This window comes from Lithobates pipiens, unplaced genomic scaffold, assembly GCF_037356315.1.
Source record: "Lithobates pipiens isolate NorthernLeopardFrog02 unplaced genomic scaffold, aLitPip1_a1.2 Scaffold_22, whole genome shotgun sequence".
Classification (NCBI taxonomy): domain Eukaryota; kingdom Metazoa; phylum Chordata; class Amphibia; order Anura; family Ranidae; genus Lithobates; species Lithobates pipiens.
In genome coordinates, this window is record NW_027507784.1 from 301,934,809 (window position 1) to 301,952,122 (window position 17,314).

Sequence of the window (17,314 nt, forward strand, 5' to 3'; positions counted from 1 at the left end):
TTTAAACCCATTTATTATATTGCAGCTTACCAATTCTTAGATATGATGGCTGCATTAACTTTCTTTTTTAGGCTTTCTTTTTTCTTTTTTCATCTGGTGATCTTACCAGTAAGTCTCTTGTTTTTCAAAAGAACAAGCTTTCTTCCAGATATATCAGTTTACAGTGATGAGGCAATCTATTTAACAGTGACAGGGGTGTTTACAATGATTAGCTTTTATTTATTCATGTAAAACTTTTATCCCCAAAGGAAGAAAAACTATTGCTGTAATTGCATATAAAGTATTAACTGGAATTAAGCTTCAATTTATTAGTGTATCTAAATCTGTTAGTACATCTAACACTCCTCTCCCCCCAGACTGACAATGCTGCTGTCTGCTGTGCTCCTTCATCCAGAGTGTAAACACTCTAATACAGGAGGTGTGTTACTGGTCAGATCACCAGGTGAAAACAGAGAGGAAAAAAGCCTAAAAAAGAAAACAAATGCACCACATCTAATGATTGGTAAGTTTCAATTTATTACATTTTTGGTTTTAGGTTTAAAGCGGAGTTCCACCCAAAATTGGAACTTCAGCTTTAAGCACTCCTGTCCCCCTTACATGCCACATTTGGCATGTCATTTTTTTGGGGGGGGGGGGGTGTACCTTCTTTTTAGTGGGACTTCTTGTCCCACTTCCTCCTCTTCTCGGCCGCCTAGGCGACTCCTCCTACTCTCGCCCTAGGCAGACCCTCCCTGCCAGCAAACTTCTGGGACATGTCACAGGTCCCAGAAGATTCCCTGACCAATAGTAGAGCGCAGCACGACTGGCGCATGCGCATTGCCCGCTCGGCCGTGAAGCCGTAAGCGGTCACGTCCGGGTGTCCCCAGTTGCTATGATAGCACTGCAGGGAGGAGTGGGAGAGGAGTGAGGCTCCAAGTGCCCGCATCGCTGGACTGTGGGACAGGTAAGTGTCTGTTTATTAAAAGTCAGCAGCTAAAAAAAGTTTTTAAGCTGCCAACTTTTAATAAACGAAAAAACGTGTGGGACTTCTCTTTAGTACCGCTTTAACTACAGACATATGATATTAGTTATATGACCAAGGTAAGATCTTTTGTACAGATGATAATTCCACCTAATGCATAATCACCTTGATGGCACATACTGTACATGTTTGGGTCTATTTAGCACAAACATGAGGACACTAAAGAAGAACATGATGGACAGATGGAAAAATCCCATCGGACTAAGGGATGCTTCCCTTTAGAATTGGCCAGGGCATGTCTGACAAGGTCAGACATAATGATCATTTTCATATCTATACTAGGTGATGCTGCTTGTATATCATAGGCACCCTTATATGAAATTATTGGGTCTACAGTATCTTGAAAAAGTATTCATACTCCTTGAAATTTTCCACATTTTGTCATGTTACAACCAAAAACGTAAATATGTATTTTACTGGGGTTTTATGTGATAGACCAACTCAGGATGACAGCATCTGCAACTTCCTCCTCTTAGCCACATACTACTCCCAAGGCTTCTGGGGTTGGAAAGCCCCAGATTGACCCCAGATCGCTTACAGATTGACGCATGTCTTCCTCTTCTTCAAAGCCCATGAAAGTGCCAGAATCCTCCTCCTCATCCTCCTCCCTTCTCTCCTCCTGTGTGTCCTGTGACATAGAAATGATGGTGTCTGGATAAAGTAGGCCTTGAGAGGAAAGGAAGGTCCTCCTCTTCGTCCTAGTGAACAGACAGCATCATGAAAGTCAAGAAACACCCCAGACAGTTCAGGGATGAAGTTGTGGAGAAGTTTAAAGCAGGGTTAGGTTATAAAAAACATCCCAAGTTTTGAACATCTCATGGTGCACTGTTCAATCCATCATCTAAAAATGGAAAGAGTATGGCACAACTGCAAACTTATCAAGACATGGCCGTCCACCTAAACTGACAGGCCGGGCAAGGAGAGCATTCATCAGAGAAGCAGCCAAGAGGTCCATGGTAACTCTGGAGGAGCTGCAGAGATCCACAGCTCAGGTGGGAGAATCTGTCCACAGGACAACTATTAGTTGTGCTCTCCACAAATCTGGCCTTTATGGAAGAGTGGCAAGAAGAAAGCCATTGTTGAAAGAAAGCCAAAAGAAGTCCTGTTTGCAGTTTGCGAGAAGCCATGTGAGGGACACAGAAAACATGTGGAAGAAGGTGCTCTGGTCAGATGAGACCAAAATGGAACTCTTTAGCCTAAAAGCAAAACGCTATGTGTGGCAGAAAACGAACACTGCAAATCACCCTGAACACACCATACCCACCGTAAAACATGGTGGTGACAGCATCATGTTGTAGGGATTAGTGATTTTTTGATTTTTAAAGTGAAAGCCTAAAAATGAAAAAAATCCTTCCAATATGGTGCCTGGGGGGTCCCCTTCGTCTACCTGTAAAGTTGCAGATCTATACCATGTCTAAAATCTGCTGCAGCAATAATTGCATTTACAAAAGCCAAAAAAATGACATTTTCCCTGCAAACTGCATTTATTTTGCTCAGCTACAGCTGGGGAGCCAGTGTGTATGATAAGGCAACAATGTAATGCACTGGGAACAAGATTAGAGATTTTTTGGATACATTCTGGTGTCACTTTGACTTTGTATAGAAGTAACGGGTGCCTAAAAATTGGTAGTAACCTTATAAGGGTAATCTTGATGAAAGCAAAATTTGACCTTGCTGTAAAAAATTGCAATGATATGCACCTGTCAAACAGGTTCAGAAAAATTGGTCTTTGGGTGTCGGTGGCGCCTTCCCACCGTAACCCTATACAGGTAATCTTGATGAAAGCAAGAATTGGCCGTGCTCTAAAAAATTGCAATGATATGAACCTGTCAAACAGGCACAGAAAAATTATCTTTGGGTGTCGAGGTGCCTTCCCACCGTAACCCTATAGAGGTGCTCTTGATGAAGGCAAAAAAAATTGCAATAATATGCACCTGTCAAACAGTTGCTGAAAATTTGGTCTTTGGGTGTTAATTGTGCTCATGAAACCTATACCAAAAATATTCTTCCAGATGAAATGATTGAACAACCTAAAAGCTAGGCAGCCTTGAATTCCTGCAGAGATTCCACATCCCAAAAAGACTTAATCAGTGACATCAGCATCAGGGGCTTCATAGCTGGTAATCCAGGACTGATTCATTTTTATAAAATTCAAACAGTCCACGAAGTCTGTGGACAGACGCGTTCTATGATCAAAAAGAAAAGATAAGATTGCGCTATGGACAAATTTACCCGTTTGCTAGACAAGTTTAAATAAGTGAATGTTAAAATGATTATAATAAAGTGAACTGTGAAGGGTTAAAGCTGCCTGTGCTTGAAACCTATCCCTCTAGATGGGAATAGATTAGAAATGTGAAAAGTAAAATAAGCTTTGGCGCTAAAACCTAAATGGTGTATTAAAAATGCTAATACTCTGCAAATTACATAAAATGAAGCCCAATGTGGGAATTTCACCAATACACTGTATACGTGATATTGTCACTTTTTAGAATATAAGTATTGGCTCATTTACGTGAGCTAAAGCACTTTTTGTCAAAGCACCTACATTTTTAGTTGTGATAGATTAGTTGTAATTTTTATCTTATCATATAATTTTTATCATATCATTTACCACACTTGTGCATAGTCATTATTTTTTACCACACTTGTGCATAGTTACTATGTAGGATAACGGATACACATTTCCATTTACATATAGCTTTAATATCACGTATACAGTGTATTGGTGAAATTCCCACATTGGGCTTCATTTTATGTAATTTGCAGAGTATTAGCATTTTTAATACACCATTTAGGTTTTAGCGTTCTATGATCAGTAAGAAAACCTCCTGCAGCACTGAATGCCTGTTCTGAAAGCATGCTGGATGCAGGGCAGCCCAACAACTCAATAGCATACTGGGCAAGTTCTGGCCAGTGGTCTATTCTCATGACCCAGTAAGTCAGTGGATCGTCAGCTGTTTTGGCCCTGGGGTAATCTTCCACCATATGATGCAGATGCTGCCGATGGGATGTGGAAGCTGACAGCCCTGGGCGGCGAGGACTAAAAAAATTCAGAAATGCCTCACTTGACAAAGTCGAGTTCCACCTGGTGGGCATGTCACAAATCTGGTGGTTTACGGGCAGATGGATTTCCTACTGAATTTCAACCAACCGAGCACTGGCTGTGTATGACTGCCTGAAATGGCTACAGACTCTTCTGGCCAGCTCTAGCACATCTTGCAACCCTGGGTACGTATGCACCACCAAAGCTGCACCCCCAAATTGAGGACATGTGCCAGGCATGGCACGTGTCAACTTTCGGACAGGAGGTTTGAGCCATTATCACACACCACCATTATTGGCTCTAGCTGCCATGGTGTGAACCACCTCTGGGCCTGTCCCTGCAGAGCTGCAAGAATCTCTGCTCCGGTGTGGTTTCTGTCCCCTAAACACACCAGCTGAAGCATTGCATGGTACCTTTTAGCCTGACTCTGGGAACATGGAGGTGGCGGAGAAGGAGGAGGAGGTGGTAGAGCTCACAGGTCTGGCATCATCAACACTAGCTGTATGGAGACGTGAGGGCACAACAAGCCCTGTCCTGCATCCTTTCGAGTTGCAAGCAGCGTTACCCAGTGAGCTGTAAACAAAATATATCGTCCTTGTCCATGCTTGCTGGACTGCGTTTCAGCAGTAAGGTGGATTTTACGGCTGATTGCTTTGCCAAATGATGCCAGAACATTCCCTTCCACATGATGGTAGGGAGATGGAATGGCCGTATGTGAAAAATAGTAGCGACTGGGAACCTACCATTGTGGTACAGCACATTGTGCGAATTCACAGAAGGGGGCAGAGTGCACCAGGCTAAAAATGCTGAAGTTGTAGAGCCAACAGCTTTGACAAGCTTGCATTTAGAAGCTGGGCATGTGGGTGGCAAGGACTGTAATTTTTTTCCGCTGCCTTTTTCCGGTACGCTTCCTGTGCTCACATTGTGCCAGGCTATGGTACGCTTCCTGTGCTTACATTGTGGCAGGCTCTGGTAAACTTCCTGAGTTGACATTGTGCCACTCTCCGGTATGCTTCATGTGGTCACATTGTGCCAGGTTCCGATACACTTCCTGAGCTCACATTCTGCCAGGCCCCCGGTACACTTCCTGTGCTTACATTGTGCCAGGTTCCGATACACTTCCTGAGCTCACATTCTGCCAGGCCCCCGGTACACTTCCTGTGCTTACATTGTGCCAGCCTAAGGTATGCTTCCTGTGCTCACATTGTGCCAGGCTCCGGTACACTTCCTGAGCTCACATTGTGCCAGGCTCCGGTATGCTTCCTGTGCTCACATTGTGCCATGCTCCGGTACGCTTCCTGTGCTCACGTTGTGCCAGGTTTCTGGTACACTTCCTGTGATCACATTGTGCTAGGCTCTGTTCCGCTTCCTGTGCTCACATTGTGCCAGGCTCCTGTATGCTTCCTGTGCTCACATTGTGCGAGGCATGAGCATACTTTCTGCACTCACATTGTTCCAGGCTGACACACTTCCTGTGCTGCTATTGTGCTAGGTATGAGCATGCTTCCTGCTCTCACATTATGCCAGGCCAGAGCATGCCACCTGCACTCACATTGTGCCAGGCCCCGGTAGGCTTCCTGAGCTCACATTGCGCCTGGCCACGGTACGCTTCCTGTGGTCACATTGTGCCAGGCCCCAGTATGCTTCCTGTGCTCACATTGTGCCAGGCTCAGGTTTGCTTCCTGTGCTCACATTGTGCCAGGCCCCGGTACGCTTCCTGAGCTCACATTGTGCCAGGCCCCGGTATGCTTCCTGTGCTCACATTGTGCCAGGCCCCAGTATGCTTCCTGTGCTCACATTGTGCCAGGCCCCAGTATGCTTCCTGTGCTCACATTGTGCCAGGCCCCAGTATGCTTCCTGAGCTCACATTGCGCCTGGCCCCAGTACGCTTCCTGTGCTCACATTATGCCAGGCTCAGGTGTGCTTCCTGTGCTCACATTGTGCCAGGCTCAGGTGTGCTTCCTGTGCTCACATTGTGCCAGGCACGAGCATGCTTCGTGTGCTCAAATTGTTCCAGACCAAGCATGCTTTCTGTGCTCACATTGTGCAAGGTCTGAGAATGCTTCCTGCACTCACATTGTGCCAGGTCTGAGCATTCCTGCACTTGTATTGTGTCAGGCCTGAGCATGCTTGTGTCATCTGTACCATTGCTACCTGAGTGGGAAAAAATAGATCCAATCTGCTCCAGCATTCAATTCTGCGCTCAGGCATTGGTGGAGCTTACACAAATTACAAAAGTACAACTAAAGTGTGCACCACACCACCATCAAGCAGGCCAGGGCAGTGGACTTTGAGGGTCAAACATGCTGGGGCGTAGTACATACACCCTAGTATACCCTTACATAACATTGCATAAAAGGTAGCAGTTGTGGAAATTGACCAGCACGCTGGAAAACTAGACAATTTTTTTCTGGTAAATATAATTAGTTGTGTCTGGGCAAACTTCACTAGAGTATTGGGAATTGGAATATCAAGGATATAAAAAAAAGTTATCAAACGTGTGGGCACCCATCATGGAGCAAAACTTTATCTGTTTTATGTAAATATCCTTTCATTATTATCAGGAACAACTGATTCTATAATTTTCGAACAAATTTTTTTTTTTCGTCTGAGGACAATTCCAGACTAGCATTGTCGTTTGTGTATGGATAGTAATTTCTGTACAGGTGTTGATGCTTTTACCAGTTATCACACCAATCACATGTGTTATTGTCATTAAGATCAAGAGAAAGTGGATTGCCCCAGTATGGGAACAGACGGCAATAAAAACCTGACAGGGGCCCTAACTCCCTCAGCACCCTATCTAAAAACTTTAAAACTCCTTTTACTTTAGATACTTTAATTTTACGTGGCAGGACAGGTGTGTTTTGTGGTAATGGATTACATTAAGGGGTTAGGTTAAGGCCACTGTATGTAGTAGGAAGCCTTGTGCCAAATTCATGGAAATTCTGACATATTATCGTTGTCACTACCGATGCATGCGACAAATTCATTTAGTTCTTATTTGTGACACTTTTATTGTATCGCGCTATTGTTATGACAAATTCATAAAGAATTACTGCCATATTGCTGATAAGGAAAGTGGAGGTAAATAAGACCTCTTCCATGTCGGAGTATATTGTTGATTTTGTAAATAATCATCTTGCATGTTTGAGATAACTCTACAGCAAAATGTTTCCTTAAAGTGAAACAAAAGTTCCGCTGTTAAACACTGTGAACAGACCGATTTTTTAATGGCAGAATGTACTGTAATAAAATACACTGACCTGCCTGATCACAGCATTCCTGGATTTAACCTGAGCTGCGCATGCTCAGCTTACAGCAGCTGACCTGATTCCTCTTTGCTGGAATGATTATCTTCTGTGTATGCGCAGGTGTGATGTCATCCTCCGCTGGCCAATGCAGATGAGCAAAAACCCATCAGACAGGAGAAGAGACTGCCAGTGCCAGTGAGGGACAGGATCGTTGCAGGAAAGGCAGGACCTTTTTTCAGTGGGAACGCGGTGGAACGCAGTTCCGGCACCTCCAGAACTCAATATATGTAATGGCAAGAGGTGATGGGGTGTGCTGGAGGGTCTATTGATGATGGCTGCAGGGGAACCTATTGTTGCTGGAGAGGATCTATTTTTGCAAAGGAAGAGGGTTTATTGTTGCTGGGGAGTTCTTCTGTTGCTCGTGGTGGATCTATGGTTGCTGGGGTGGGTCTTATGTTGCTGGGGGAGTGAGTCGTTGCTGGGAGGGATGTACTTTTGAGGGAGGGTTCTTCTGTCTGTTGCTGGCTGCTGGAGGGTCTATTGATGCTGGCTACTAAGGGGAATCTATTGTTGCTAGAGGGGATCTACAGTGCCTTGCGAAAGTATTTGGCCCCCTTGAACTTTTCAACCTTTTGCCACATTTCAGGCTTCAAACATATATAAAATTTTAATTTTTTGTGAAGAATCACCAACAAGTGGGACACAATTGTGAAGTGGAACGAAATCTATTGGATAATTCAAACTTTTTTAGCAAATAAAAAACTGAAAAGTGGTGCGTACAAAATTATTCGGCCCCTTTACTTTCAGTGCAGCAAACTTTACTCCAGAAGTTCAGCGAGGATCTCTGAATGATCCAATGTTGTCCTAATTGACTGATGGTGATAAATAGAATCCACCTGTGTGTAATCAAGTCTCTGTATAAATGCACCTGCTCTGTGATAGTCTCAGGGTTCTGTTCAAAGCGCAGAGAGCATCATGAAGACCAAGGAACACACCAGGCAGGTCCGTAATACTGTTGTGGAGAAGTTTAAAGCCGGATTTGGATACAAAAAGATTTCCCAAGCTTTAAACATCCCAAGGAGTGCTGTGCAAGCGATCATTTTGAAATGGAAGGAGTATCGGACCACTGCAAATCTACCAAGACCTGGCCGTCCCTCTAAACTTTCAGCTCAGACAAGGAGAAGACTGATCAGAGATGCAGCCAAGAGGCCCATGATCACTCTGGATGAACTGCAGAGAACTACAGCTGAGGTGGGAGAGTCTGTCCATAGGACAACAATCAGTCGTACACTGCACAAATCTGGCCTTTATGGAAGAGTGGCAAGAAGAAAGCCATTTCTCAAAGATATCCATAAAAAGTCTCGTCTAAAGTTTGCCACAAGCCACCTGGGAGACACACCAAACATGTGGAAGAAGGTGCTCTGGTCAGATGAAACCAAAATCGAACTTTTTGCCCACAATGCAAAACTATATTTTTTTGCGTAAAAGCAACACAGCTCATCACCCTCAACACACCATCCCCACTGTCAAACATGGTGGTGGCAGCATCATGGTTTGGGCCTGCTTTTCTTCAGCAGGGACAGGGAAGATGGTTAAAATTGAAGGGAAGATGGATGCAGCCAAATACAGGACCATTCTGGATGAAAACCTGTTGGAGTCTGCAAAAGACCTGAAACTGGGACAGAGATTTATCTTCCAACAAGACAATGATCCCAAACATACAGCAAAATCTACAAAGGAATGGTTCACAAATAAACGTATCCAGGTGTTAGAATGGCCAAGTCAAAGTCCAGACCTGAATCCAATTGAGAATCTGTGGAAAGAGCTGAAAACTGCTGTTCACAAACGCTCTCCATCCAACCTCACTGAGCTCGAGCTGTTTTGCAAGGAAGAATGGGCAAGAATTTCAGTCTCTCGATGTGCAAAACTGATAGAGACATACCCCAAGCGACTTGCAGCTGTAATCGCAGCAAAAGGTGGCTCTACAAAGTATTAACGCAAGGGGGCCGAATAATTTTGCACGCCCCACTTTTCATTTTTTTATTAGTTAAAAAAGGTTCAAAAATCCAATAGATTTCATTCCACTTCACAATTGTGTCCCACTTGTTGGTGATTCTTTGCAAAAAATAAAAATTTTATATCTTTATGTTTGAAGCCTGAAATGTGGCAAAAGGTTGAAAAGTTCAAGGGGGCCGAATACTTTTGCAAGACACTGTATTTTTACAGGGGGGTCTATTTTTACAGGGGGGTCTATTGTTGCTGGGGAGGTCTATTGTTGCTGGTGGGGGATCTATTGTTGCTGGGGTGAGTCTTACAGTGGTGTGAAAAAGTGTTTGCCCCCTTCCTCATTTCCTGTTCCTTTGCATGTTTGTCACACTTAAGTGTTTTCGGAACATCAAACCAATTTAACCACTTGAGATCCGCGCTATAGTCAATTGACGGCTACAGCGCGGATCTCCTTTTCCGGGACTACGTCTATTGACGTCGTCCCATGTATGAGCGGCCTGCGAGCGCCCCTCAGGGCGCGCTCTGTGATCAGCGAGTCCATGAGACTCGCCTGATCACCGATCCGTGCAAGGGGTCGATCCCGACCCCTTATCACGTGATCAGCTGTCAGCCAATGACAGCTGATCAGGTAACATAACGGAGCCGGTAATTGGCTAGTACTCCCGATCACAGCCAGCAATGCAAGCGCCCACCTGCCCCCTGCCAGTGCCCACCTGCCCCCTGCAGTGCCACCCTAATAAAAAGTAAGTGCCCCCCATCAGTGCCACCCAGCAGTGCCCACAGTGCCACCCAGCAGTGCCCACAGTGCCACCCACAGTGCCACCCAGCAGTGCCACCCACAGTGCCACCCACAGTGCCCACAATCTGCCTCAAAGGTGCTGCACCCCAGTGCCGCCCATCAGTGCCCAGCAGTGCCGCCCATCAGTGCCCAGCAGTGCCGCCCATCAGTGCCCAGCAGTGCCACCTATCAGTGCCACCTATCAGTGCCCATCAGTCCCATCTATCAGTGGTACCTATCAGTGCCCATCCGTGCCACCCATCCGTGCCACCCATCCGTGCCATCTTATCTGTGCCCATCTTTGCCCATCAGTGCCGCCTTATCTGTGCCTATTAGTGCCGCCTTAACTATGCCTATCAGTGCCCACCAGTGCAGCCTATCAGTGCCCACCAATGCAGCCTATCAGTGCCCACCAATGCAGCCCATCAGTGCCCACCAATGCAGCCCATCAGTGCCCACCAATGCAGCCCATCAGTGCCCACCAATGCAGCCTATCAGTGCCGCCTAATCAGCGCACTTCAATGAAGGAGAAAAATGACCCGTTTGCAAAATTTTATAACAAACTATTAAAACATGATTTTTTTTTTTTTTTTGCATCTTTTTTTGTTTGTTTAGCAAAAAATAAAACTCCGAGATGTAACTAAATACCACCAAAAGAAAGCTCTATTTGTGGGAAAAAAATGATAAAAATTTCATTTGGGTACAGTGTTGTATGCCCGCGCAATTGTCATTCAAAGTGCATCAGCACTGAAAGCTGAAAATTGGTCTGGGGCTGAGGGGGGTTTAAGTGCCCAGTAAGCAAGTGGTTAAACAATAGTCAAGGACAACACAAGTAAACACAAAATGCAATTTGTAAATGAAGGCGTTTATCATTAAAGGTGAAAAAAAATCCAAACCATCATGGCCCTGTGTGAAAAAGTGATTGCCCCCTTAGCAGCAACAACTGCAACCAAGCGTTTGCGATAACGTGCAATGAGGCTTTTACAGCGTCCTGGAGGAATTTTGGCCCACTCATCTTTGCAGAATTGTCCTAATTCAGTTACATTAGAGGGTTTTCGAGCATGAACGGCCTTTTTAAGGTCATACCACAACATCTCAATAGGATTCAGGTCAGGACTTTGGCTAGGCCACTCCAAAGTCTTCATTTTGTTTTTCTCAGCCATTCGGTGGTGGACTTGCTGGTGTGTTTAGGATCATTGTCCTGCTGCAGAACCCAAGTTCGTTTCAGCTTGAGTACACGAACAGATGGTCGGACATTCTCCTTCAGGATCTCTTGGTAGACAGCAGAATTCATAGTTCCTTTTATCACGGCAAGTCTTCCAGGTCCTGAAGCAGCAAAACAGCCCCAGACCATCACACTACCACCACCATATTTTACTGTTGGTATAATGTTCTTTTTATGAAATGCAGTGTTCCTTCTACGCCAGATATACTTGGACACACACCTTCCCAAGAGTTCCACTTTTGTCTCATTGGTCCACAGAATATTGTCCCAAAAGTCTTGGGGATCATCAAGATGTGTTGTGGAGAAATTGAGACGAGCTTTGATGTTCTTTTTGCTCAGCAGTGGTTTTCTCCTTGGAACTCTGCCATGCAGGCCATTTTTGCCCAGTCTTTTCCTGATGGTGGAGGCATGAACGCTGACCTTAACTGAGGCAAGTGAGGCCTGCAGTTCCTTGGACGTTGTTGTGGGGTCTTTTGTGACCTCTTGGATGAGTCGTCGCTGCGCTCTTGGGGTAATTTTGGGAGGCCGGCCACTCCTGGGAAGGTTCACCACTGTTCCATGTCTTCGCCATTTGTGGATAATGGCTCTCACTGTGGTTCGCTGGATTCCCAAAGCTTTGCAAATGGCTTTATAACCCTTTCCAGACTGATAGATCTCAATTACTTTCTTTCTCAATTGTTCCTGAATTTCTTTGGGTCTCGGCATGATGTGTAACTTTTAAGGATCTTCTGGTGGACCTTACTGTGTCAAGCAGCTCCTATTTAAGTGATGCCTTGATTGTGAACAGGTGTGGCAATAATCAGGCCTGGGTGTGGCTAGAGAAATTGAACTCAGGTGTGGACAACCACAGTTATAGTATGTTTTAACAAGGGGGGCAATCACTTTTTCACACAGGGCCATGATGGTTTGGATTTTTTTTCACCTTTAATAATAAACACCTTCATTTACAAATTGCATTTTGTGTTTACTTGTGTTGTCCTTGACTATTGTTTAAATTGGTTTGATGTTCCGAAACACTTAAGTGTGACAAACATGCAAAGGAACAGGAAATGAGGAAGGGGGCAAACACTTTTTCACACCACTGTATGTTGCAGGAGGGGTCAAACTTTTCTGGGAGGGAATCTACTGTTGAGGGAGGGGTTTAATGTTGCTGGCTACTGGAGGGTTTATTGATGCTGGCTGTTGGGAGTCCATTGTTGCTGGGTGGAGCTATTGTCCCTGGGGTGTCCATTGTTGCTTGATCTATTTTACTGGCTTTCTTATTATCATTACCAAATTCCATACAAAATAGCACCACAAATTATACTTGGGTCTGTATTCTCTAAAAGGGGTGGTATTGGGAGGTGGGTAGGGGGTGGAACCAATGGTGCTCGGAAGTGGGTAGGGGGTGGAACCAATGGTGCTCAGAGGTGGGTAGGAGGTGGAACCAATGGTGCTCGGAGGTGGGTAGGGGGTGGAGTCAAGGAATAACTCAGAAGGGAGGAGTTCCTGCACCTATTCTATAAGGGAAAAAAAGCCCAGAGGAAAGGTAAGTATCATTCCCTTTAGTTCTGCTTTAAAGTGACACTAAAGGTTGTTTTAAAAAAAAATTAACAAACATATCATACTTACCTCCACTGTGCAGCTCGTTTTGCACAGAGTGGCCCCGATCCTGGTCTTCTGGGGTCCCTCTGCAGTTCCTCCCCACATTAGATAACCCCCAGGGGGTAACCTTGCGGGCGTGCTCCCGAGTCCAGCATTCAGCGTCCATAGAGGCAGAATGCAGGACTCTGCCCCGCCCCCGGAGTCGGCATCATTGGATTTGATTGACAGCAGCGGGAGCCAATGGCTGCGCTTCTATCAATCTATCCAGTCAAGAGCCGAGTACCCCCCTCCCCCCGCAGAGAGAGAGTGCGTCCCTGTGGGATAAGTTTGAGGGTTCAGGTAAGTAAAACGGGGGGGGGGGGGGGTGGGGGCTGGGGGTCCGGTCACTGACATGCATAGGATGCATTAAGGTGAAAAAACACAAACCTTTACAACTCCTTTAAGTTGCTCTGGAACTGATATTTGAGACATTTTCATACAAGGTGCGTTGGGACTGTGCAGGGCATGACTGCAAGGCAAAACAAGGCAAAAAGCCTGGTTCCTTATCAGGTCAGTTCACACTCCTCTTTTGGTGGTATGCACTGAGAAAAAAGTACGGCATGCAGTATTTTTTTTTATTTTTTTAGTTCAGCTTGTTGCAATGCAAAACACCGTATTACAACTTGCAGTGTCCATATTAACTTACTGAAATGCTACTTGTGACATTTTAAGAACGTTAGAAAAAAAAAAAATCAGTTCAAGGTACTGGAGTTGAAGCATCGGCTCAATACCTACTAATGCACACCAGGGGCTTGTACAACTCCACCACTTTGCAGGGGAGATGCCTGAGATAGTTCTTATTAATTGTATTGTAGGAGCTTGTGTGTGTTGTGTGCTGGCGGTGGGGACGGTACCTTGTCTTTTTCACAACGCAGGGTACTGTTTAGCTTTTTTGTCTTTTTAACCTCATTGAAATGTCACAATGACATTTCATTCATCCCTGTTCACTGAAGGTCACTTCAGATGCACACATGCTGCATTTCACTGTCCGCAGTGCTGTGCCTCTGGAGGCTTTGTTGTGGTGGAAACAGAGAACATGGAAACCAATTGTTTTGTGCAGACAAAACACCAGTCACCGCACACGGGGCAAATCATAGACTTGTGCAGGGGGTGTGCCAGGTGTGCTCGGGCATATGCTAATCACTATGTGCGGTGCTGTCTTCCCTTATTGCCCAAGCTCCATGCTCCTGCCATGTTGACCCACCCCAGCTCCACAGCGCTGCTGGCTTCCCTCCTCTACTCCCCCTGGATTAATATACTGTACACCTTACTCATGTGTACATACTGTAGATCTCTCACAGCTTCCACATAGCTCCCAACTGTCCCTGATTTCGAGGGATTGTCCCTGATTTGGAGCAATGTCCCTCATTCCTCCTCATTTGTCCCTCATTTTGGTCTTATCTATAAAGTTGTATATAAAATGCACTTTTTGTCCATCAAAAAGTGTTTCCCAGCGCTAAACCTTCCATCTGATTTTTAAATTGCTGCATTTGCAAATTCCAAAAGCCAATCTAAAGGAATGGAAGTGGTTAAAAAAAAGCACTTGTGGGTTTAACCAATCTTGTTTTGTTTTTTTGTACAAATCTCCTTTAAAGGGGTGTGGCAAGGGGTGTGTCCTAAGCCTGCATACTTTTGCTGATAGGTGTCCCTCATTCCCATCGCAAAAACTTGGGAAGTATGCATCCGCCATTTGTCCCACTACCGCGAGATTTGCAAAGCGTAAATATGGCACGCTTTAGGTGATTGTTATGATCGTGAAAGAGTGACCTAACTAGCGCATAAATATGTCCATAACGTAAAGACAAGATATTTTTTATGCTAGGTTTACATTAGCCTACACAGTAAAGTGCAGCATTTTAGTGCGCAGGCTAGTGTTAGTGTCAGCCCCAGCAGGAAGAGGTGCGATGCACTTTTTTTTTTCCAGCTTTATCTGAAACGACACTACATTCCCATCACAGCACAGGCGCATGGTGTGTTGCGCTGCTGCACGGTGACATGCAAAAATGCAGACATGCACAATGTACACCAGCATTGTGGTACCAGCGGGCACATAGAAAACAATTGTGCCCTAGCAGTAGCCTGCATTCATCCAGTGCAGAAAACCGCAGATCACCGCATATACTTGTAGCACTAACCCCCGAAGGAGCTGCTGGTTATTTTTGGGATTACCGTTACCTTCCATTCTCCTTGTGACACGTCTAGGGGATGTCCCGTGGTAGATGACCCAGTAACTTGAGACTGACAATAGATCCAGTTGAATGGATTTTATTTGCAAACTTCAACCATTGAACAGTCTTTCAACTTGGGATCAGAGGGTTGGGAAGGAATTCAGGTACTCTCAATGTCAAAGTCTATAAACGTTAAGGAACTTGCTTACTTTGACTGCATCCAGAGAAGAGCCATTCGCAGCTGGATGATCACTCAGGTTTGACAGTCCCTCTCTCACAAGGCCTAGCAGCCAACAAGGTGCTTACTCAGGAACAAAGTCTTTGTCACAGACGTTGTTGCAGAACACGAAGGAAACTAAGCTGTAGAACACTTGTAGGATATCTGGATCTTTCAGCCCACTTGGCGATATCCACAAGACCGGATTTTATCGGTTACTTCAGCCCTTCCAGGCTCTTGTTAAGAAAACCAAACTCACACATGGTGTTCTTCTAAAGAGTCCTCCCCTGGAATGCTCAAAGTCTAATGGGTCTCTACCGGACCGGAGACGGCACCCATCCACCTCAGAATCCTCCTCTAGTTTCCATGCCTTGGGCTAGCCAGCCCCGAGGCATTAAAATCGGGTGGAACCGCACCCCAGGCTATAGCCTTCCTGGGGGCTGGTCAGGAGGACCAGGACCATGTAATCAGCACAGCATACTGGACCGGAACCCCGAACCATGTGACGTCCGCATCTTAAATACCCTCTCCCAGAGGGCACAGCGAGAGGGCCACTCCCACTGACCTGACTCCAAAAGAGAGCAACTCAAGCTCCCGACCAGACCATAGTTCCACGCCCGCCACCAGAGACAGCGCCCCCCCCTGTGGCCAGGCTGAACACCTCACGGACCAGTCAAACCGACACAGAAGTCAAATTTAGGCAAATAGACCCAAACCAAACTGTAGTTTGGATAAAGTTTTAACTTTGAATAACATAGTGCATGCTCTTCAGGAGCCCGCCGCTACATACTTCAAAATCAATAAAGACCGGCGCAGGCAGATTTTGCGAAAGTGTCTCTCATGCATTCCAAAAAGTGGCAGAGAACATGGCAAATTTCATGTACCTGTCTAGAACTTGTAGCTGAGACGCTTTAGCAAAATCTGTCTGAGACAGTTTTTCTCTTTGTGTGTTAAAAGAGAGTTGGTGTTAACCATTTGCCAACTGCCCATTAGCAGATTTAATGCTACAGGGCGGCTGCACTGTGCAGAATCATGTATATATATATATATATATATATATATATATATATATGTAATTCTGCACATCCGGGTTTTGGCCACGCATGAGTGCCACCGCCAGCTCGCTCACGCTGTTATTTTACACAGCGGGTCCCGCGGACCCGATCTCCACCAACACCCGCTGAGCATTCGTTAAACTGACAGAATGCCAGTCTGCCTATGTAAACAAGGCAGATTATCATTCTGTCAGTACAGAAGACATGGATCCTGTGTTCCTGTAAAGCAGAAACACGAATCCATATCTTGCAGTAGTAAAGGCACCTCCCCCACTATACTGAAACATTAGCTAGGCACACAGTTAAAGTGGTTGTAAACCCTTACAACACACTTTTTGCCACAGTTAAGCCTATAATAACTTTTTTGCTAGGGTTTACAACCACTTTAAAGCAGTTGTAAACCGTTGGGCCTTTTTTTTTTTCTTACTTGGAAGGTAAAGGCATAATGTGCTAGTATGCATCACATACTAGCACATTACATGAAACTTACCTGAAAACAAAGCATTCCAGCGATGTGATGTCATGGCTGGAGACTGCTTCCATCTTCAACCGTCTTGCTTCCGTGTTCGCTGACTCCGGCTCTGTGACTGTCGTGGCAAAATCGAGTTGCGGTTGGGGTGCTTTTAGAAGTAATGGCATCGCAATCACGTCCCGCAATTTGCAGCTATTTGAAATTGCAGGGAGGAATTGCGGCGATTCTTTGTGCGATCATGTGTGAATGCAGCCTTAAACACACACACACACACATATATATATATATATATATATATATATATATATATATGTTATACTCTTTTATATTTATGTAATATTTATTTATTTATTATAGTATATTTTATTATATTATTATATTTATTTTATGTATTTTACACACGTGTGTGTGTTTGTGTGTGTATGTCAATGACCTCAGCTAAGTGTGATGT